This window comes from Cervus elaphus, chromosome 14 (genome assembly GCF_910594005.1).
Source record: "Cervus elaphus chromosome 14, mCerEla1.1, whole genome shotgun sequence".
In the NCBI taxonomy this organism is placed as follows: domain Eukaryota; kingdom Metazoa; phylum Chordata; class Mammalia; order Artiodactyla; family Cervidae; genus Cervus; species Cervus elaphus.
The window spans coordinates 66,760,123-66,782,637 of NC_057828.1; the positions used below are offsets into that span (position 1 = coordinate 66,760,123).

Consider the following 22,515-nt stretch of genomic DNA (forward strand, 5'->3'; position numbering starts at 1 on the left):
CTTTTTTACAGTCAATGGTAAAGAGAACCTATATGTCATAGTGGGTCTGGGCTGCTATAACAAAATACCACAGGCTGGGTAACTTAAACCTATATAGTTGACTCGAAAAATAGTCACAACCTAAAAGTTGAGAGTTATGTTTTATTTGGTGGAAATTTTTAAGACTTGCATCTCAAGTAGCACTGAGAGAACTGCCCCGAGGAGAGGGAGGGAGGGAGGTGGAAGCAGTCAGGTTATATAGAAGTTTGGAACAAACAGCAGGTAGTCTGAACATCAAAAGTATTTTTTTGTGAATTAAAGAAAACCCAAAGTCCCAAGTTAAGAAATTTAACACTTGTCTATGTATGGGAAGATGCAAGTGTCTGGGGTCACTGAACTCTTCCCTTTTGTGTGCATCTCAGCTATCTTGACGCCACTATCCTGTGTTGGTTTACATCCTGAGTTCCTCAGTGCTCACCATAGGGAGTGGCTGCATCCTAATGGCTACCAGACCACGCAGGTATTCTTCTCCTTCCTGAGTGCCCCAGAGGGCAGGAATCACTGACGACTGACTGTTTACTGATGTGGCAGGAAATACTCCGTTTCTCAATATATATTTATTTCTCACTCTTCTGGAGTCTGGAAGTCTGAGATCAAAGTGCCAGGATGGTCAAGTTCTTGAAGAGGGCCCTTTTCATGGCCACTTTGTGTCCTGGGTAGGGAGATGGACTAGAGGAGAACTCTCTGGTCTCTCTTATAAGGGCACTAATCTCATCATGAGGACTCTACCTCCCCCCCCACCCCAACTCATGACCTCATCTCTCAAAGGCCTACCTCCTCCTAATACCATCAGCATTAGGGATTAAGCCTTCAACATGTGAATTTGGAGATACAAACACATTCAATATACAACATCTACTCAAAAGAAATGTAAGAAACAAAAAATTCAAACATGTTATAAATGGTTCTATAGAGCCAAACTTTATAAGTTAAGGCTTTAGGAATAAAAAAGAAAATCAATTTTCACAGAAGTGGCTTTGAAGGTTAAACCATAACTATTCTGGGTAATAAAGATATCTTTTTTTAAAAAAAATTATACTTATGAGTGTTTGAAGGTACGGAACACTCAGAGATTCTGGTGGTGGACTGGCAAAGACAGGATGATTTTATTAGTTGTGATGGGGATGTGATTCATGTTCTTCATTTTCAAAAAGTATGCTTATAAGCCATCTTAATAGTTAATAGTCATCTTAATAGCAAGGAGGCTTCCCAGGTGGCTCAGTGGTAAAGAATCTGCCTGCCATTGCAGGAGGTGCCAGTTCAATCCCTGGGTCAGGAAGATCCCCTAGAGAAGGAAATAGCAATCCACTCCAGTATTCTTGCCTGGGAAATTCCATGTATGAAAGAGCCAGGTGGGCTACAGTTCATGGGGTCACAAAAGAGTCGAATGTGACTAAGCATGCAATAGCAAGAGCTATAATTCTGTTTTTAAATTTGTAGTAGATTTAGCTTGTGCCGACCAAACAGATGTGCAGGCAACTCGTGCTGTGTGGTTTGCTGTGTGCTATTATACCCAAGGAGCCCCACTAGCACCTCAGTGCCCCATCCTGTCTGCCCCTCCCCTCTCATTGGACCCTACCTACTCTGTCTTCTGCAGCCCTTACCCACAACCCCATGGTCCTACTGCCCCTGATGTGGCTACGTTAAGTAAGTGTGTGTGCACGGTGATTGTGGTGGTGATGGGCATCTCCATTCCCATCTCATCCAGATTTGGGGGGAAAAGGAGCGGTATCCCAGGAATCCCAAGTAAATGAGATATGAATATTCACATTAAAACAGAGTTATCGGGAATTTCCTGGCAGTCCAGTAGTTAGGACTCTGCACTTTCACTGCCAAGGGCGTGGATTCAATTCCTGGTTGGGGAACTAAGATCTCATAAAGTTGTGTGGTATGGCAAAGAAAAGAAAACCCCAAAACCAATGTTTATCAAAGCAGTTAATTTCTACAGAAATTCCAGTGCCGAAGAGGGTTTACTGCGTGAGTGCATGCTCAATCGTGGCTGACTCTTTTGTGACCCCGTGGACTGTGGCCCACCAGGCTCCTCTGTCCATGGGATTTCCCAGGCAAGAATACTGGAGTGACTTGCCATTTCCTCCTCCAGAGGATCTTCCCAACCCAGGGATGGAACCTGCATCTCCTGTGTCTCCTACAGTAGCAGGGAGATTCTTTACTTTATACCACTGTGCCACCTAGGAAGCCCTAGGGTTTGCTAAAAGGCAAAAGGGGCTTACTTCCCATGACACCTTATTCATATGAGCCCTTCCCAGGGGCTTTTGCACTTTTATCTTCCTTATCTGGAAGGTGGCTCCCCAAAATGTAAGTGATTCAAGCCCTACAAAACCTGGATTGTTTCTGGCCAGCACTGTAGTTTCATTATAGGATTCTTATCACAGACTTTTGGTAGACTATCCTGAGAACCTTACTACCATATAAAGTGTTGCCTCTCAGGAGTAGTTTCTAGAGAGAACAAATACCGCTAACAACATACAAGGTATTCTCAGCCCTGGGAAGTTGTCCAGCCCCTATACTGGGTTCTTAACAAACATTTGCTGATTGAATAATCATGAAATAAATGAAGGGTAAATGGGTATACTTGAAGCACTTACTGAGTTCTTCTCTCTGGAGGGCAGGATTATGGTGATTTTTATTTCCTTCATACTTGGCTGAGTTTCTACAAGGAATATGTATTTATTTTGAATAATTAAAAACTTGATTTAAAAGTTCATAGTATGGATTTTTAAAACTCATACATGTCTGAAGTGCTTGCTCTGTGACCTTCTGTTACTTCTGAGGCTATCAGTTCAGAGGAGACCCTCATTGCTTTGCTCTCAAGAAGTCTGCATTGCCAGTCACTGTTCTGACCCATGAAAGGATAGATGACCACACAGGCCAACATTTACAGAGCCTGGTCTATTCAGGGTAGCTTAGTGAGGGAAGGAGAGAAGTAGGGGAAAACAAAATCTTGTTATCCTCAAGGATCCTTTTATACAGAATTCTATGTAAATAGACTCATGCACATCTTAGTTATATACTTCTTTCATCTTACCATAACCTACCAGGCTCCTCTGTCCATGGGATGAAGCTTTCAGGAATGACCTAAAAATCCCAGAGAAAGGTTGACTGCATCTGGATAAAACCAGCAGATGGATTTGCACTCCCAACTTTAAGAAGGAATGCAAAGAGGAAAAAAAAAATGCCTACCAAATTTGAGATGTAACTATACATTTGAAAGAACAGCTCATACCATGTGTCAGGCATCACACTAAGTTTTTTATGTACACTGCCACCTCATTTTATTTTTCTTTTATTTTGACAACATGCCTATGAGATAGAAACTCCTATCATCAATCCCATTTTACAGATGAAGGAAGGAAGGCTGAAAGAAATGAAACAGGTCATTTAAGGTAACAGATGATGACTGGCAGTGCTTCCTTGGAATCCTAGTTAGCCTACCACCGCTTCTAATCTACTCCTCTTTAGGAGGCTAGACTAGAAAGAGTTTTGGTTCCAAAGAGAAAATACAGATAATTTAAAAAATGGAATACAAAGGGGTTTCAAAAACAATATGATACCAGCCTTTTAAATTGGAAAAGTGAGAACACTGGGAAACCTTTTTTTTTCCTTCCCCGAAAGACTGACTTCCTAGCTATTATGGGTGGGTTATTAACTCATGTCATTAAATTATGAATTTGCTTTTCAGTTAGGTGTCTCATCACTGTCACAGCTCTGATGTGTCCTTTTCCGTTTTTCAACTTCATCTTGGCCCAAAGAGAGAAATGATTCCGTTGTGTGTGTGTGTAATCCACGGGGCCCGGGGAGGATCTTTTTGCCCCTTTTGTTTTCTTGGGTGTCCTCACTCCGGAGGCCTGGCATTCCTCACGCGTCTAGGGCAATGCAAGAGCAGCGAAGCGCGGGGAAGCCACACAAAAGACCGCTATCAATGTTGAAAGATCGATTCAGTGCGCACACGAAACACCCAATATGACCAGGAAAAGGCGAAAACTACCTTTTCCCAGAGGGTGAGAAATTGGCTGACCACATGTGGGTGTCCACAAAAAACCCCCAGCAGGTAAAGAGGTGGGCGGCGATCTTTGTAGATTCCCCAATCATCCCAAACGCGCCAAGAGGCGCGGCCTCCGCCCTTTAGTCCCAAGAGGCCGGGAGGGGCAAAGACGGGGCGCCGAGCACGAAGTCTCAGGCGGTGTCTCCTTTCCTCCCCAGGGCAGCTTCTGCCCAGTGGCCGACGCTTCATTCATCTTGCAGGCGCCGCGGCTCCGGGGCAGGGTGGAGGCGGGTTGGTGGCCGCGCCGGGCCGAGGAAGCTGGGCAGCGCCCACCGGTCCAGCGAAGGGAGGGGCTGCGCGGCGCGGATGCCGGGCCTCGCCTTCCTCTGCTTCCAGCAGGCGCAGCCCCGCGGCTGGACCCGAAGACTGGCTTGGGTCTCCAGCAGAGCTGGGCCGTTAGGGTCTCTGCGCGGTCCAGCGGCTCCTCCCCGGCCATCGCCCGGGTGTCAGGCCCAGGACGCAGCTTTCCCGCCGGGGTCTCCCCTCCAGCCGCGGGGTGCGCGCGCGCGCACACACACACACACACACACACACGCCTGTCCACGCCCTCGATTCCTCTCTGCAGCCCTGGCGGTCGCGCAACCCCGGTCCCTTCCTCCGGGGAGCGCGGCCCCCGCAGGCCCCTCCCGGGGGCGAGGTGGGGGGCAGGACGCGCGCGGGAGCCGGGCGCGGGGAGGGGCCGGCGCTGGGGGAGTGTCTGGCTGCCCCCGCCCCTCGAGTGAGTGACTGGGCGAGGAGGTCCCCTCCCTCCATCCTCCTCCCTCCTTCCCGGTCCCCTCCCTCGCTCGCTCGCCGCCAGCCCCGGCTCGCTCCCTGCCCACTCCCGGGGGGGACGTTCCGTGCCGCGGCCGCCGCTTCTTTCACACTTTAGTTGGGAGCCGCGCGCCGCGCTCAGTTACTGGAGAGAGCTGGCCGCGCGCCGCCGCCTCCAGCACGCACGCACCCGGGCCGGGCTTCGGGGCTCTTACCCCTCTGGGAGGAGGGGGAGACCGGGACTCACCGTGGGGAGGAGGAGGAAGACAAGTAGGAGGGAGGAAGAAAACCCGCGAGGAGGACCAGGGCGGGGGGCGGGAGGCTTGCCACCTTCAGCCCCCCCGCGAGCGCCCAAGGTAAGCGGGAGCCCCCCGCCGGCCCGGGGGAGGGGGGAGTTGGCGGCGCGGCTCGGCTGGGCTCAGCTCCGGGGCGCGCCCGGGTGGGCTGGGAGGCAGGCCTGCGGGTGCCTGCCGCGCGGCGGGGATGGAGCCGCGGTCGTGGCGCTGCCGGCTCGCGGCCCGAGCCGGGGCTGCTGCTGCTGCTGGGGGCTGGCGGGGACGGAAGCTGGGGTGGGGGAGCCGCTGGGGGCGTCTGCTGGCCGGGACGCAGGAGCTGGGATGCGGTTGGGGCTGCTGACGACTTTCGTCACATTGAGGCCTGGGTGGTTGGGGTTCGACACCCCTCCTTTCCCACCCGCACCCCCCCACCCCACCACCGCCGCCCTCAGCCTTTCCTGCTCGTCTCGAGCTTTGCCCGTAGCCGCCGTACTTTTGCAAGCCAGAGCTTGAAAGCAAAAACCAAAATGCAGAACCTTTGCTCAATCTCCGAGTCTCTCCGCACCGACAGATCTATGTGTTTGTGTGGGTGCTGTGATCCCCGAATTTCTGAAGTTTTGACCTTTCGGGGAGGAGGTCTGACTAGTCTCGGTGCAGCGGTTTGTCCACCTCGCTGTATTTATTATTCGTGCCCAGGCGAGGCAGCCGGGGAGTGGGGCGCTCCGTTATTGCACGGGGGGAAGATTTCACTCCCCTCTGCGGGCAGTTCGCGAAGTGCGGCCGCCTGCTGCTGCCTCTGGTCGGCTACTGGGTGTCCTTCTCCTGCCTTCCACCCTGCCCCCCCCGCCCCTTCTCCGAGGGATTTTTTTTTTTTCCTCCCCTCGCTTACTGTTTGTGTGAGAGAAGCCCTCTCATCTCCCATTCATCTCTCTTTCTAAGGCTCTGGATTGGCTCAGGGACGATAATAAAAATTGGGGTGGCTTTTCTCCGTTCCAAGAGTTGCACGGTCAAAGGTAAAAATATATCCACATAAACACGCATTAATCCTGGGAGATGACAGGCCCCGTTGGAGATAGAAGTGTTCGGTTTCTGGTAGGACGTTGGCGATCTATGTATAAGGTAGCTCCCGTCGCGTGTGGGTTAGGAAAATTGTTTTAAAATAGATAGTTGCTTGTGTTGTGGCTCGAAGACAGCCTTAAGTTCAGCTATCGGAGCAAGTCTGAAAGGGAGCCAGCTTGGTCACCCAGAACTTCAGGAAAGACCCACATGCTCTGACTCAGACTTTGGGAGGGGGACAGACACACCAGAGATTCCATGTAGTACTTTTTTTTTTTTTTTTTTTTAATTTTAAGGAAACAGTTGGGCTGTTAGGGGAAGTGACACGTTCATTACACGGACAGATATTATGAACACTTCCTTACTTCATGGGCTGGGCTCACCTTCTATCTAATGAGAATAATCTTTCTGTTGGTAGAATTGGGATGTACCAGGATAGAAAAAAAAAATTATGGGTAGAGTTTTTTCTGGGGTGCTCTAGCTTTCTTCCATCCAAGTACTAACCAGGCCCAACCCTGCTTAACTTCCAAGATCAGACAAGATTGGGCACATTCAGGGCGGTATAGCCCTAGACACTATAGATTTCTTAGGGGCGAGAAGGTAATGTTTCTTAAGGGTCTTTAAGTGCAAGGTGCTCAAGTTGGGGGATTTCTCTCCTTTTTATACTTCTAGAGCTGGATTGTAGGATCAATAGAACATGTTCTGTGTTGGCTGTTTGGAAATGCAATTGATCAGATGTGGAAATGAATTTAGACTTGGTTATTTTTCTTTTGCTGCCTGCAAAGTAAGAAATGCTGGTGATGGGACAGCTGAGTGTATTTGTCTCCACATTAAGCCAGTGCTGGGACTAGCACTTCATAGATCAGAAATGCAGTGTGGAAATCCACCCCTAGTGTTTCCTGCTGTGCAGACTTGGTTCTGACAACAGCTCAGGATGGCTGTTCGGAAAAGCATTAAAGACAAGCAAACTCAGCACTTGGATGAACAGAGGGCTTCAAGAAGGTGTGGGGTGCTTCTGTTGTCAAGTTTATCTCCTTAGGACATTTTTCCCAAGAAAAGTTGGCCCTGGTTGGTAGGGTGGTCTGATATCCAATGTTAACATTTCATCCGAGAAGGACTTGAAGATTCTAGGTTCCCTCTTCAGCTGACTCAGTTTCACTGATCAAGGGAGCTAATCATTTGGTGTTCTTGGCTGGTAATTTACCCTTTATCCTCTCACCCCTGATCTCACTTTATCATTTAGAATGGGTTTCTGGGGGGCTTCCCAGGTGCCCTACTGGTAAAGAACCTGCCTGCCAGTGTAGGAAACATAATGAGACGCGGGTTCGATCCCTGGGTCAGGAAGATCTTCTGGAGGAGAGCATGACAACCCACTCCAGTATTCTTGCCTGGAGAATCCCCTGGACAGAGGAGCCTGGTGGACGGACACGACTGAAGCGACTTAGTATGCACGCATACATGGATTTCTGGGAATTAATAGGCTACTGTCTGAAGTGGTTTGAGCTTTTTGAAGAATCACAGGATATAAATCAAATCTTTTTCATTAATTGGTACTATTTTCTGTGACTCTCCTCTACCCAGTAGGAAGGTGATGTGTCCCATTGTGAGTATTGTTTCCAGGTTGATGGTGCCTCAGTGCTGTGTTGATTTTTGACCAGTCAAGACTTGACTATCACTTACTGAGTGGCTTACTCCAGGCTCCTAGTGCCGCCCACCCCCCCTTTTTAAAGGGAAAGTCGTCCTTTTTTTTTAATTAATTAATTTTATTTTTGGTTGCACTGGGTCTTTACTGCTGCAAGTGGAGTTTTTCTGGTTGCGGCAAGCAGGGGCTACTCTTCCTACTGTTCATTGCACACGGGCTTCTCATTGTGTTGGCTTCTCTTGTTGGGAGCACAGGTTCTAGGGTGAGAGGGTTCAGTAGTTGCAGTTTGCAGGCTAAGTACTTGTGACTCACAGGCTTAGGTGCCCCATGGCATGTGGAATCTTCCTGCACCAGGGATTGAACCCGTGTCCCCTGCATTGGCAGGCAGATTCTTATCCACTGGTCCTCCAGGGAAGTCCTGGCCCCTTTCTAGTAGCTGTTTTCTTTCAGGAAATGAAACACCCCAGGTTGGAGAAGGAGAGGTTTGGCATCTCCCTTTGGAACAGGAGTGGGCAGGGTATCATTCACCGAGGGTCCTAAGTGTGGTGTCACCAACTTCATGGGAACTTAGCAGTAGAACCTGGAGCCCTCAGAGGCGCCAGCAAGTGCATCTTGGGCTATCTTAGCTTCCTTCTTTCGAATTATGGAAGTCTCAGAGCTTGAGAGAAGTAAAAGTTGTGATTAATTAGGTTCTCATTAAAACATGAAAAGCAGATTGCAATAAATCAATGTAAAATACTTGGAAAACTGAGAAGAGGAGAGACGGTCTCAGGGAGAAGGTGTGCATGCAGGGAAAACTGCTACCCTGAAACTGTATATTAAAATTGGTGACAGTTGTGACTTTAAAAGATCATAATTCAAGAGCTTATCTGAAGTGACACGTAAATTATATACGTACATATTTTTAAAGTAGGCAATTATTTAGCTTGACTCCCTCAGTTCTGAAGTTTGATTTTACAACTTACACTGGCAACAAGAAACAACTTGACGTGCTGTGGTTATGCAATCAGGACAAGAGTGGTTGCACGTAAACTGGGCGAGGATGAACCTGGAAATGAACACACAACAGTGTCTGCAGTCACCAGGTAGTAAGGGCCTTCCCCTCCTTTATTATTATTATTATTTTTTTAATTCAGGGTGTTCCTGGAAAATGCATTTCCTTGGTTGCAGGCTAGTCACATAATGTCAAAGATTACTTTCTCTCTATACTTATGAAAGGAGATGCAGCTGCCCCAATCTGAATGGAAACTAAGATTAACTGACCAAACTAGGTAGTTAGAGGCGTTGTTCGTCTCTCCAGCCTCCTTGGCAGCTGATGGATTACATTACATTTACTTGCAAGTCACTCAGTGAGTGATTGGACTGAATGGAATTCACCTAATTAGTTAAGATCTGTAATGTGTCAAAAACCTCCTTGGAAATACATTAGATGCAGATTTCCATTTTCATAAATCAGTACGGTAGTTTATCAAGAGCTCCATGTTATGCCGCAGGTAGGATTTTTCAATGTGGAAACATGTTGGACAGAAAAGTAAACATGTCAAGCATAATGTCTTCTCAAATTACTGGAATTTCTATTTAGGATCATCTTCATTTGGAATATGTATAGTATCCGTATTTGAAAAATATTTCTTCACTCCTGATTGTGATTCTGGTCTTCATCTTTTTTTGTCCCAGGCATTCATTGAATAACAACGCTTCGTATTTAAAGGGTGCTTTATAGTTTTCAAAATTCTTTCATGTACCCTTGTTTTACTTGACACCGTGCTGTGGTCATAGCACGCAAGGTTTTCCTCCTGGGATCGCTCCCAGAATGTGCCTGCATCAAAGAGTAGAGAGAGGTCCTGGCAAAGCTCAGGTAGCCCCCCACCTCTTGGCTTACTGGATTTTCCCAAGGGAGGCCATCATGGATATTCACCGCTGTTCCCTCTAAAATAATGTAAAACAAGCGAAGGTGAGACCTGCCTCATGCAGCGGGCACACTCAGCCTGCCAGCATTCATTCTGCGCCTCTGTCCCAGCATCTGTCTGTTCGCTGTCCCTAGGCTGCCTTTTATGTTGCTTCGCCAGACGTCCCTTTCACCTACATCTCCTTTCTAAAGCGTTTCTGTCCCATAGATGTTCATCCAGAGGCCTCCTGCTTCTTCTCCCACCACCTTACTTTTGCCTGCAACACTTGGCTTGTGTATGTCGCAGTGATATTTTCCAGTCCTTTAACTGTGTCTCCAGGCCCACTTTCCCTCTGATGGCTCCCACCTCTCTGCACAAGGGTAGACTTTCTGCTTCCAGCCACTTCTCCTGTCTGCCCTCAGGGCCCCTCTTCGTTGTCCTACTTTGCCCCACATGCCTCCCTTATTACCTCCACCCACTTCTCTCCATCAAGCCGTCAGATCTCCCAGCCCATGCCTGCCTCTGCCTGTTTCACAGGCTCACAGCATATCAGCAGACGTGTTTACAACATTCATGAGTTGAAGTCCACATGCTCTGTACCTTGTAGAAAAATGGAGTTAGCACACTCTCAAGTTTGGGAATCTTTCTGCCTTTGTTTTCACTTTTTCCCCAAAGATACATATGTGTGCTGTGTTTAGTCACTCAGTCGTGTCTGACTCTTGGCGACCCCATGGACTGTAGGCCTCCAGGCTCCTCTGTCCATGGGATTCTCCAGGCAAGAATACTGGAGTGGGTTGCCATGCCCTCCTCCAGAAGATCTTCCTAACCCAGGGATCAACTTTCCCAACCCAGGTCTCCCGCACTTATCATCTGAGCCACCAGGAAAAGGGGTTCTGCTGGGCCAAATTCTGAAACCCATCAGGACAAGGAACTCCTTTCTACGTCTGTTCCATTTTCTTCCTTCTGGAATAGGAATGTCTATAACTATTATCATATGCCTATCCCATCACTGCATATATATATATATATATTGATGTGGACCATTTTTTAAAGTCTTTATTAACTCTGTTACAGTATTGCTTCTGTTTTATGTTTTGGGTTTTTGGCTCCAAGGCATGTGGGATCTTAGTTCCCTGGCCAGGGATCGAACCCACACCCCCTGCGTTGAAAGGCAGAGTCTTAATCTCTGGGCTACCAAGGAAGTCCATGTTTTCACTTTTGATTCCACAATGTTTTTGACTTTTAAAGACTCTTAAAGCCCTTTAATGGGTGTTCATTGGAAGGACTGATGTTGAAGCTGAAACTCCAATACTTGGGCCACCTCATGCGAAAAGTTGACTCATTGGAAAAGACCCTGATGCTGGGAGGGATTGGGGACAGGAGGAGAAGGGGACGACAGAGGATGAGATGGCTGGATGGCATCACCAACTCAATGGACATGGGTTTGGGTAGACTCCGGGAGTTGGTGATGGACAGGGAGGCCTGGCGTGCTGCGATTCATGGGGTCGCAAAGAGTCAGACATGACTGGGCGACTGAACTGAACTGAACTGAAAGCCCTTTAATAGTAGCTGAGGCACTTTACCTCATCATTTCACTTAGCTTTTACATCTTATGTTAGATCATAGATAAAGGAATATCTAGGCGATTCTTGTTATTTTTAAAGATTGGATGAACATACCTTGAGGAGCATTTTAGAAATTTTCACAATGACACCGTTGAAAGGCTCTCCTATATACCAAAATCTTCTTTCTGGGCTTCCCTGGTGGCTCAGTGGTAAAGAATCCACCTACGATACAGGAGATGTGGGTTCGATTCCTGGGTTAGGAAGACCCCCTGGAATAGGGAAGGGCAACCCACTCCAGTATCCTTGTCTGGAGAATCCCATGGAGCCTGGCGGGCTACAGTCTGTGGGGTTGCAAAGAGTCAGACACGACTCAGTGACTGAACACACAGATACATTTATACTAAGCAAGGATTCTTTAGCTAAGACCTAACATTTTTGCTTTCCCGTATCAATTTATCACCTGTGTGGCCCTATTAGTAGGGTCACTGGGAGATTAAACTGAGGACTACTACTGGAAAAACACAGCCTATTGACTCATTGCATATGACGAACTTGGATTGGTCTTTTTATAAAACTACTTCAAAAGTAGATCCAGCACTAGTTACGCAATATCCTGAGGGCTCCAGGGCTTTTGGAAGAAGGTGCTTTAGAGCAGAGCAGGGAGAATGGTTTTTAAGTAAGAATTCCTCCCTTTCTTAAATGGATCTGTGTTTTATATTTGAGTGCCGTGGACTTTACAGTAGTTTCAGTTCATTGTTTTAACCATATATTAGGACATTTTCCACCTTCCTTGATGACATACGATTTTCCCTGCCAGAGTAGGGTAAGGAAGGAGAATGAGGGATTGGTAGTCTTTGCTGGACTGAGGGGACATTTTTCATACCCATCATCACAGTTTCTGGTGGAGTAGGGTTCGATCCCTGAGTCCGGAAGATCCCCTGGAGAAAGGAATGGCAACCCACTCCAGTATTCTTGCCTGGAGAATCCCATGGACAGAGGAGCCTGGTGGGCTATAATCCATAGGGTCGCAAAGAGTCGGTGACAACTTAAGCGACTGAGCACACACACAGGCGAGACCCACTCAGCAATCCAAGAGATGCAGTATTTATCATCACAGGCACTCCAAAAAGCTTATCCCTGAACCCCAGAGTTGGCAAGGAGGCTTGTATTGGTTGTTTACAGTATAGGGGAACCCCTGTGTTAACCCTGTGATTTCTTTCAGGAGAGGGTTGAAAGGCCAGATGTGAAGTAAGGAGATGTTGTGAGGCTGCCCTGCTGAGATTTGCAGAGAACTTTTCAAAGACATAGATAATTAATACATGCCAAGGGGTGACTTCAGCAGTTCTATCTGAAAGTTCTGCCAACAGCAATTTTCCTAAGATAATTTTGTAACAGTTCTCCCAATTAAAAGGTTAGAAAGGAGCCAGCCACACATATCTCTGTGTCTCAGGCAGATACTATTACTATTTTGAGGAAGGAGGTAAGAATCCAGGAACCTCTTTGTTTCTTATTTACTGAAAATTCAGATGTTCTGGTCTTTATTGCCAGGAATCCATGACAGTCTAGGGACAACTCCCAAAACAAAGTTTCTGCTTACCCTTGGTGGCCGCCCCAACACGCACCCCCACCTGGCCCTGGGCTTCCTTCCCTCTGCCACTTCTTTTCAGGTCCAATCCCTTCTCCTCCAAAGAGCTTCGTCTCTGACTTTCTGAGTGGTGTGTCCCTTAGCATCCATGAACTCCTGCAGCACTTGCTAAGTCACTTCACTTGTGTCTGACTCTTTTGCGACCCCATGGTGTAGTCTGCCAGGCTCCTCTTTCCATAGGATTTTCCAGGTTAGAATACTGGATTGATTAGCCATTTCCTTCTCCAAGGGTCTTCCCGACCCAGGGATAGAACTGATGTCTCCTGCCTTAGCAGGCGGATTCTTAACCACTGAGCCACCAGGGGTAAGGTCCTGCAACACTTATTTGATGTTTATTTCTTTCATTATTGGTTTTGATCTTGATTTATGTTTTTTTGGTCACCCCACCGAATCATCAGCTCTGTCATGCCCACTGGGCCTTAAGGGTATAACATGCTGAGTAAATAGCTGTTGGTTGATTGACAGCTGGTCATTGGTCTGAGGCTTAGAATTTTTCTCTGTGAAGACCTTGCTCCCATTTAAAACTTTTTAACCAAATGAGGAAGTGGAGTTTCTCAGGGATGAGAAAAGATAGTGGGAATTTTTTGATTCCTTTGTTGGCCAAGGTTAAGGTGTCTAATCTGTCTTACTCATGAAGATAATGTACTAAACAAACATTTGTTGATGATACTTTGTGTCATCTCTGTGCCTGGCACAGGAGAGATGCTGGAGATACAGATAGAAAGGCCTGGCCCTGACTTTGTGGACTTCTCAGAAACGCATGGGAAGTGTCAGTCAAGCACATGGCATGTGGGGAAGAATCAGGGTGCTTTGGAAGCTGGGGGAGAAAGCAGCCGACTCTGTCTAGAGGTAGGCTGACTGGGCACCCTGTCTCCCTGGGACATTCCAGGTCTGTGCCCATTGTTCAACATAGTTATTAATGCACACCCTTTGCCCTCAGAAGTCTCCCGGTTTGGACAATAAATACTGATATAAGATCCCCCAACATAGAGAAGTCACAGAAGAGTTCACAGAGAAGGAGGTATTTGGGATGACACTGAAAAGCCACACAAGTGTCCCCTAGGGTATTGTTTACATTTCTTAAAGTATTGGAGGACCAGCATTGGTTTGCTAACCATTTTTGCTCATTTTACTGTGGATTTGCAGACTAGTTCAGAGACTGACATTTGGGGATAAAGGGATTTGAAGGTCGATGGAAGGTGAAGTGGCTTCCCAGGTGGCACAGTGATAAAGAATCCACCTGCCTAGTAGGACATGTGGGTTTGATCCCTGGGTCAGAAAGATTCCCGGGAGAAGGAAATGGCAACCCACTCCAGTATTCTTGCCTAGAAAATCCCAGGGACAGAGGAGCCTGGGGGGCTACAGTCCATGGGGTCGCAAAGAGTCTGGTAGGACTACGAGACTGAACGTGCATGCAAGGAAGCTGAAGTAGGGCATTCCAGCAGAGTCCACACACCAACGTGGACACGGGCGGATGTAAGTCGCTGTGGCTTGGAGCACATGGAAGATGAGACTGATGGACTATGCAAGAGTTTGGACTCATTGCCCAAAATAAGATGCATTGAGAGGCAACGAGAGGTTGTAAGCAGGGCAGAGACATAATTGCATGATAGCTGGTTCCTTTGTGGGTGTGGGTAAAAGACTGGAGGGGAACTGAGAGAGTGACCCCAGGACACCTACCGCACAACTGGGGCCCAGCACATTTTTGTTCAATAAATGAATGAGAGAGAGTTTTTGAATATGTGGTAGTTGAAGCTACGTAGCTTTATGTGAGATTGCTTGGGGGAAAGTAAATAGAAGAAAAACACTGAACCCTGAGTTCCAGGAAACACCAACTTTGATGGGGTGGATGGAAAGGATAGTGGATACTAAAACTTCAGGCTCTTATCATGGCAAGAAAACCAGGCAAGTGGTGTCAGGAAGAGAGGATGGGTGTGTGCTTCACATTGTCACATGAAGGAGTAAAATGACATTGAAGAGTTTTTCTCAGAATTTATAATTCTGTTATAAAAATAGAAGTGGAAATATTTACCTTATGGCAGATATCAGGACATAGGTAATTGGTTGGCCAAAAAGTTCATTTGGATTTTTCTGCAAGCTATTATGGGAAAACCCAAATGAACTTTTTGGCCAGCCCATTACTTAGCATTATAGAATTACTATATTCATGCTGCATGCAAGGTTTGAAGTTTTATGATTGTTAGTTTTACACACTGGGATCCTGAGGTTTACCTTATACAGTTTATGCCGGTACTGGGTGTAGTAAAAGTCTGAGGCCATGTTCTTGGAGGATGATGGAATTACACAATGTTTAATCATTGTGAATTTACAAATGTGCGTAGTGATATATATAAAGGGGTTAAAATACATGAGTGTTTACTTTCTACTAGATGTGGAGCCATCCACGGGGGAGGGACACATTAAGTTACAACATTTTTACAAAGGATGGCTAGTTGTAGAAGCCAGACTGAGCAGCAGTGTCACTGAAGGTTTGTGGTAAAAATAAGAGACAATTGTCGCAGAATAGATTGTTACTTGTCCTCAGTCTCTACTGAGAGACCCCAGGTGGAGGTGGGGGGTGGCATTATAACATATTGGAGGGAACTTGGGCTTTGGATTCAGCAAAAATTATCCCATTTTCACCACTTCCTAACTCTAGCTTCCTGCCCTTGAATAATTAAGGTAATAATTGACAATAGTAATAATAAAAGCTCACATATATTGAGTGCTTACTCTGCATCCAGGTGCTGTGCTAAGTACATTACATGCATTGTCTTTAATGCTTGCAACAACCTTACGAAGAACCTATGACTATTACCTCTATAGATAAGGCAGAACTAAGGTTTAGGGGTGTTGAGGACCTTGACCAAGGTCTTATAGACAATAAGTGGTGGTGCTGAGACTGGAATCCAGGCTCTCTGACTCCTGGGCAAGAGTCAAGCGTTCAATGATCAACTCCTGGGCAGTTCTGTCTTCTGCCTTTCCTGCTACACATACACATTTCCTTCTCCTTACCTACTGGTTTTTTTTGAAGCAAATCGCAGACATTATGTCATCTTGTCTGTACATACTAGATTATATTTCTAAATGATAACAGTTTTTTTTTCTTTTAATATAGCCAAGTATTATCATTCCTTAAAAATATTAACAATAATTTCTTATTATCTAGTCAGTAATCAAATTTTCCTGGTGGGCCCATATATTTTTTAATGATTAATGTATTTTATTCAGAATCCAAACAATATTCACACTTCAGAGATACATCCATCTTTCTTTATAGACTTCCTTTCTCTGTTTTGGGCTTCCCTTGTGGCTCAGCTGGTAAAGAATCCACCTGCAATGTGGGAGACCTGGGTTTGATCCCTGGGTTGGGAAGATTCCCTGGAGAAGGGAAAGGCTACCCACTCCAGTATTCTGGCCTGGAGAATTCCATGGACGGTATAGTCCACGGGGTCGCAAAGAGGTGGACACGACTGAGAGACTTTCACTTTCTCTACTTTCCCTCTTTTTATTCTTCCCTAGCAGTTTATTTGCTAAAGAAACAGGGATTTATCCTGTGGGACTCTCTGCAGTCTGTAGTTTTCATCTTCTTTTTTAGTATTCTTCACTATATTCTTCAGTTTCCAGTATTTCCTGTAGTTTGATCGAGATTGGTACCTTGATCAGATGGTTTGGTAGGAGTATCTCATAGAAAGTGCTCTGCAGGAGGCATACATGCCTTTTTGTTTCTTTATTTGTGAGGTTAAGACCCACTGGACTAACTGGTTGGTGATGGGGGCTTCCCTGGTGGCGCAGTGGATGAGAATCCACCTGCCAGTGCAGGAGACATGGGTTCAGTTCCTGATCCAGGAAAATCCCACATGCCCCAGAGCAACTAAACCCATGAGCCACAGCTAGAGGCTGCACTCCGGAGCCCTTGCTCTGCAAAAAGAGAAGCTGCAGCGATGAGAAACTTGTGCCCTGTAACTAGAGAGTGGCCCCCACATGACACAAGTAGAGAGAAGCCCATGCTGCAATGAAGATTCAGCACAAAATAAATAAATAAATATTTTTTTAAAGAAAGACTAACTGGTTGATTTAGTGTTGTCAGCCTGATCTTTCCATTGGAAAGCTTCCCGAGTGGCTCTTCAAAAACCACTTTGGTTATTGCTTAGATATTTCCTTTCAGAAATGGTTGAGAAATGATAATATTCTGTCATCTCTTCTGCGTTTGGTTAGCTGGAGTTTTTCTATCAAAAAGAGATTTACCACGTCAATTATTTGGTCACTTCAGGGTATAGTCCATCTAGGACAATTAATGCTCAGTTTTATTCCCTCTATTTTAAATAATGTTCAGAATTATGAGTTGATTTTCTAACATCTTTCTAAGAAGACCAATGAGAGAATCCATTATGAATCATGGATTTTAACACAATTCATGTGTTTATAGTCCTTTGCAGTTATTTCTTTTGAAGTTCAAGTTATCTTTGGCCCAAAGGAGAATCTTTACATTGGCTTCTGATTCCTTCTGACATGACTATACTGGTGTTTGAGGATGTCCTTACTTTGTGGTATGACAAAGATATTTCAGAATTCTCTAGGACATTTCCTGTCCCAGATCTTTTTATTTCTAACTGATATTTAGAGACCACAATACAAGTGTTAGGAGTTCTTGTTGCCTTTGGACTGGTCATTGTTCCTAGGTCTGTTAAAGTTAAAAAATATAGATGTGTATGTATACCTAGCTACTGAGACATGGATATATATATATATATGTATATATGTATATATATATATATATATATATATGTTTGTATATGGATATGTTTTTGTAAAAATGTGTGTATGTATGACATGTGTGTGTATGTGTGTATGCATATTGTTTCTGTTTAATATAAGCAAAGGCTTCCTCAGTGGCTCCGCAGAAAAGAACCTGCCTGCCAGTGCAGGAGATGCAAGAGACACAGGTTAGATCACTGGGTTTGGGAGATCCCTTGGAGCAGGGCATGGCAACCCACTCCAGTATTCATGCCTGGAGAATTCCATGGACGGAGGAGCCTGGTGGGCTACAGTCCATAGGGTTGCAAAGAGTCAGACATGATTGAAGTGACTGAGCACACAATGTAAGCAAATGTATCTATTTTCTCCCTTTTTTTCTAAAAGGTAGCATACTGTAGTTTGTAGTTATCCACCTTGCTTTTTGCACCTACTGGTATTTTTCAGAGATCACTCTGAAGCCATATATTAATATAAACATTTTTCAGTAACTTTTACAACTGCAGAGACTCCATTGTGTAAATATACCAAACTTTTATTTGTTTGGCTACATGGCTATTTTCAGTCTTTTGCTTTTACATTGTAATGGGAATAGTTTGTTTTTGGTGGTGGGGTTTATTTGCAAATCAAACATAAAGCCTGAATGGTTAAGTTTTTCCTTAACTAAATGGACAGCTGAATGAACAGTGCTGCAGTGAATAGCCTTGTGAATATTTATGTATGTATTCTTGCCAGTTTATCTTCCTAGAAGTGAAGTGGGATTGCTGGGTCAAAGGATAAATGGATTTACAGTTTTGTTTGATATCACCAAAGGTCCTTTCTGTGGGTACTGTACAATTTTGCATTCCCACCAGCAGGTGATGAGAGTTCCCTCTTACCCCACAGTCTTACCAGTAGACATGTTGTAAAAAACCTTTGGGTCTTTGCCATTCAAATGGTGAGAGATGATACTCTAGTGTAATTTTAATTTGCATCTCTTATTATGAGCTAGCTTGAGTTCCTTTTCTTATGTTTTGGGGCCATTTGCATTTCTTTTTCTGTGCACTGTCTCTTCATATTTTTTGGCCATTGTTATAGGATTTTAGGTCTTTTCCCCCCTTTTTTATGAAACTTTTTATACATTAGGACATTATATACTAGGCATATCATCCCTAATATTTGACAGTTTTCCCCAGTTTATCATTTGTCTTTTTCCTCTGATTATGGTTTTTCTAATGTAATTTTTTCCCTTGACTTACTCAGTTATATCAGTCTTTCTTTATTCCCTCTTGGATTTGAATCATGACGTAAAAAAACTTCTAGATTGTAGAGCAGCACTGTTCAATAAAAACATAGTAGAGACCACATATGGAAATTTCAGCAGCCACAATAAAGCAAATAAAAATAAAGGTGTAATTAATTTAATAATGTATTTCATTTAATCTAATATGTCAAAAATATTGTTATTTCAACAAGTAATCAGGATTTTAAAATTAGTAATGAGATATTTTACAATTTTTTCATGCTGAATTTTTCAGAACTCATGTGTATTTTATACTATAGCACATCTCAACATGATCACTAAATTTTCATTGTAAATACTTAATCTGTATGTAGATTTCATAAAATTTAAAGTTTAAAAGTAAGTTCACTTAACAGAGTTGTTCCAAATATACATAAAAGTCTTTCAATAGCTGTGTTGAATGTCAGTTTTTGAATTTCAATTTAAATTATTTAAAAGAAATTAAAACTGCAAATTCAGTTTTTAGCATGTTTCAGGTGCTTGGTAGCCATGTGTGGATAATGACTACCATCTTGGACAGCACAGTTATAGGCTAGTCACCCATATTTTCTTTTAGTATTTGTGTGGTTTAATCATTAACATTTAAATCTGTGACCACTGGAATTTATGTTGGTGTATGGTATGGGGAATGGATCCAATTTTCTTTTTTTTTTTTAACATGTTTATTTGGAAATCACAAACCACTTGTTTATTAAAAAATTCATCTTTTCCCCACTAATTTGAGATGTACCCCTATCATATAGGCTTCCCTGGTGGCTCAGATGGCAAAAATCCACCTGCAGTGTGGGAGACCTGGGTTCGATCGCTGGGTTGGGAAGATCCCCTGGAGAAGGAAATGGCAATCCACTGAGTGTTTATCAAGTACATGCTATACACCAGATGCAAGGTGTCCATTAAGTCATTTAATCCAGATAACAGTCTCCTATTAAGCCATATAGGTTATACATATTGCCAGAGAGTCAACACAGGAAATACATGATGAGATTTTCATGAAAGCTTGTCTGCCCCCAAATCCCATATTCCAAAACAGCTTTTTAAGAGCTTCAAGAACTAATACATCCTTTACTCAGTGCAGGGCATCCTAACTCATTCCAGAAGGAGTATTTCTAGCCTTAACATTTCAGAGAAGGAAGTGCAGGTCTTCAGAATGTCTGTGCATTTTCATCTGTTTAAGTTTTCTGTCTTCAGTAGCATCAAGCAGCTGCTCTTTACCCCTTTCTTTGATGGTCCTTTCATAGGCTTGATGGCCTTAAAGAATTTGATTGACTGGGCAGTGGAAGACCTGTCAGGGTTTCTGCTGGTTTTCTGATGTGAACTCTTTCTTAATTTTGCATTCCCAGGATTAGCCCAAACCCGGAAACCTCTCTTCACCATGCCTGTGCAAAGCTTTTGCAGCCTATTGCACCTTCTGGCATTAAGATTACATGTATCTCTTTCTCCAACTTGTCAAAATTTTAAAACCGTTTTTTTTTTCCCCTTGGTTCTTCAAGAATTACCTTATGTATCCCAAATTGTGCTTTCAGCAAGTGAAACTTTTTCTGATCTTTTATCTGAGTTGTTATTTGGCATATTATTATCAGACCCAGCACTGATAATTGTTATTATGCTTTGAAGTTACATCATGTTTGGCTTCAGAGTTCCCCCATTCTTACCCCTTCTTTCCATTGGTATTTTCTGGAGAGAACACAGCTGAGGAAGGCGACAGGGTGGGAAGGAGTATTCAAATGAGCATTTGGTTGCTAGGTAACCTGGCTTACTCAGGATTTGTGACTTCCTAAAGTTATGTAGAAATTAACTGCAGAGCTATTTGGAATCTCTGTCCAATGGCACATTCCTCTTTAGATTAGTGTGCATTCACTTCAGAGTTGACAGTAGCTTCTAAATCTACACAGCCTCTTTCTCTAGGAGCTATTAGACTTACTCTTTCAAGGGAGTGAATATGGCAAAAAAAAAAAAAAAACCCCACACTTTTTTTATATAAATAAAAATGAGGTCAGTGTACAAGTGAAGATGGTGAATCCCCATCACATCCTGTGATCTGTGGATGTGTGAGTGCCTTTCCAAGCCCTGGGAAGATAGTTTTCATAGTGATACTGAAGCCAGCCTTGTATATTCCTTCTGTCTTCATTATATTTGAGTTTCCGCCAAGTTTGCTTTAGGTTCTAGTGTCAAGAAATATACTTGTCCTTTGTGTAATCTCCAATGAGAGTTATATGGTTTTCTGTGTGAAGATAAAATAGCTTGCATATGCTTAGATATTTCACTTTTTAAAAAGCATAATATCTAAGATTAACACAATTTAAAAGGAACCAAATAGAGTTAAATAAGCTCCTATGATTTGCAAGGAAGTAAAGTGAGTATGTCCAGAAAATGAAATGCATGTGAGATTTATACTGGTTTTCTACTACTTGATTAGATCCTATTCCTATAATAATGTTTTGAGGGCTCTTCCCTTGGATCTTAGATGTTGTCAACCACAAAGGTGGGATCAGGGTAAGGGTGAGGGAGTAATGGCCTTGAAAGGAAATTTAAAAAAGCAGTGGTATTTATGATCAGGTGTTGTTTTTTGGAAAATCACATTTATTTTCGAACTTGTAGCAGGTTATTTGTTAAGTGGCAGAGAGGATCCGAATTCTGAGGGAAATTCAGTTCTGATAGCACTGCTTATCCTCTGCACACAGCCTGAAGATAACCTTGTAATTTACAGCAGCGCATTCAGACTGTATCGTCCTGATTGCTCCTTTAAATGCCTATTCCGGAAGGACTTGAGCCTCTCTCTCTGTTACTTTGTGCTTTAATGGGCCAGCTGCGTGCATGTGAAAGCAGTAAGGGAAACTTGGAGAGGCTGTCGTCTTTTGGATGCTTCTTTGAGATTGAGTGGGTTTTTTCCTCCTTTCTACACTGCCCTCCTTCCCCTGTCTCTATGTAGTTGAATTTTCGATGTGGAACCAACACACGTGGCTATAACGTTTTATACGTTTAAAATGAGTGGGAAAAAAAATAAAAAACATGCTTAAATGGTATTTCCCATAATTGAATGAACTACAGCTCCATTTAGTAACATTAATATGAAAAACTCTGAGAATCTCTCAGGTTAAGATTTTCTCTCTAAGCTAAACAGAACTTTCCCCAGGTCACAGCCTGTGTCCTGCCATCTCCACTTAGCACCATAAATGCATCTATTAAACAAATGCGTGCACAGTAGTTCAGAAATCCACAAACGCTGTTTTCTCTCCCTGAGTAAATAAAACACTGTGTTGGCCAAAAGGGACGTTTGGGAACTGAAAACCCGAACAAACATTTTGGCCACCCCAGTGCGTCAATCTTGGGTTATTTTGATAGCTCTAAGCAGTCTCTTACCTGCTTACCTTTGAAGTATCTTGCCTTTTTTAGGGCAGGTGGTGGGACTGGAGCACTTAGGGAAACGTGCCAGGCCTCTCGCAAATCATTCATGATTCCAGATGAACATTGTATTTGACATGGCTATTTATTTTTTTTTATCAAGTGTGAAGAAGTCTAAAATAAAAAGTTATGTCTTGTCCTGGCATTGG

The 22,515-nt window shown here is 44.2% G+C and overlaps 1 protein-coding gene across 1 annotated transcript in view; it reads left to right on the forward strand.

Annotated features, from left to right (window-relative positions):
• Positions 1-4,866: 4,866 nt before the first annotated feature.
• C14H1orf21 (chromosome 14 C1orf21 homolog) overlaps positions 4,867-22,515 on the forward strand; it is a 233,203-nt gene continuing 215,554 nt past the window's right edge. The window contains exon 1 of the mRNA XM_043923080.1: positions 4,867-5,211. The gene's annotated coding sequence lies outside the window, so the exon portion shown is untranslated. The remainder of the gene's footprint in view (positions 5,212-22,515) is intronic.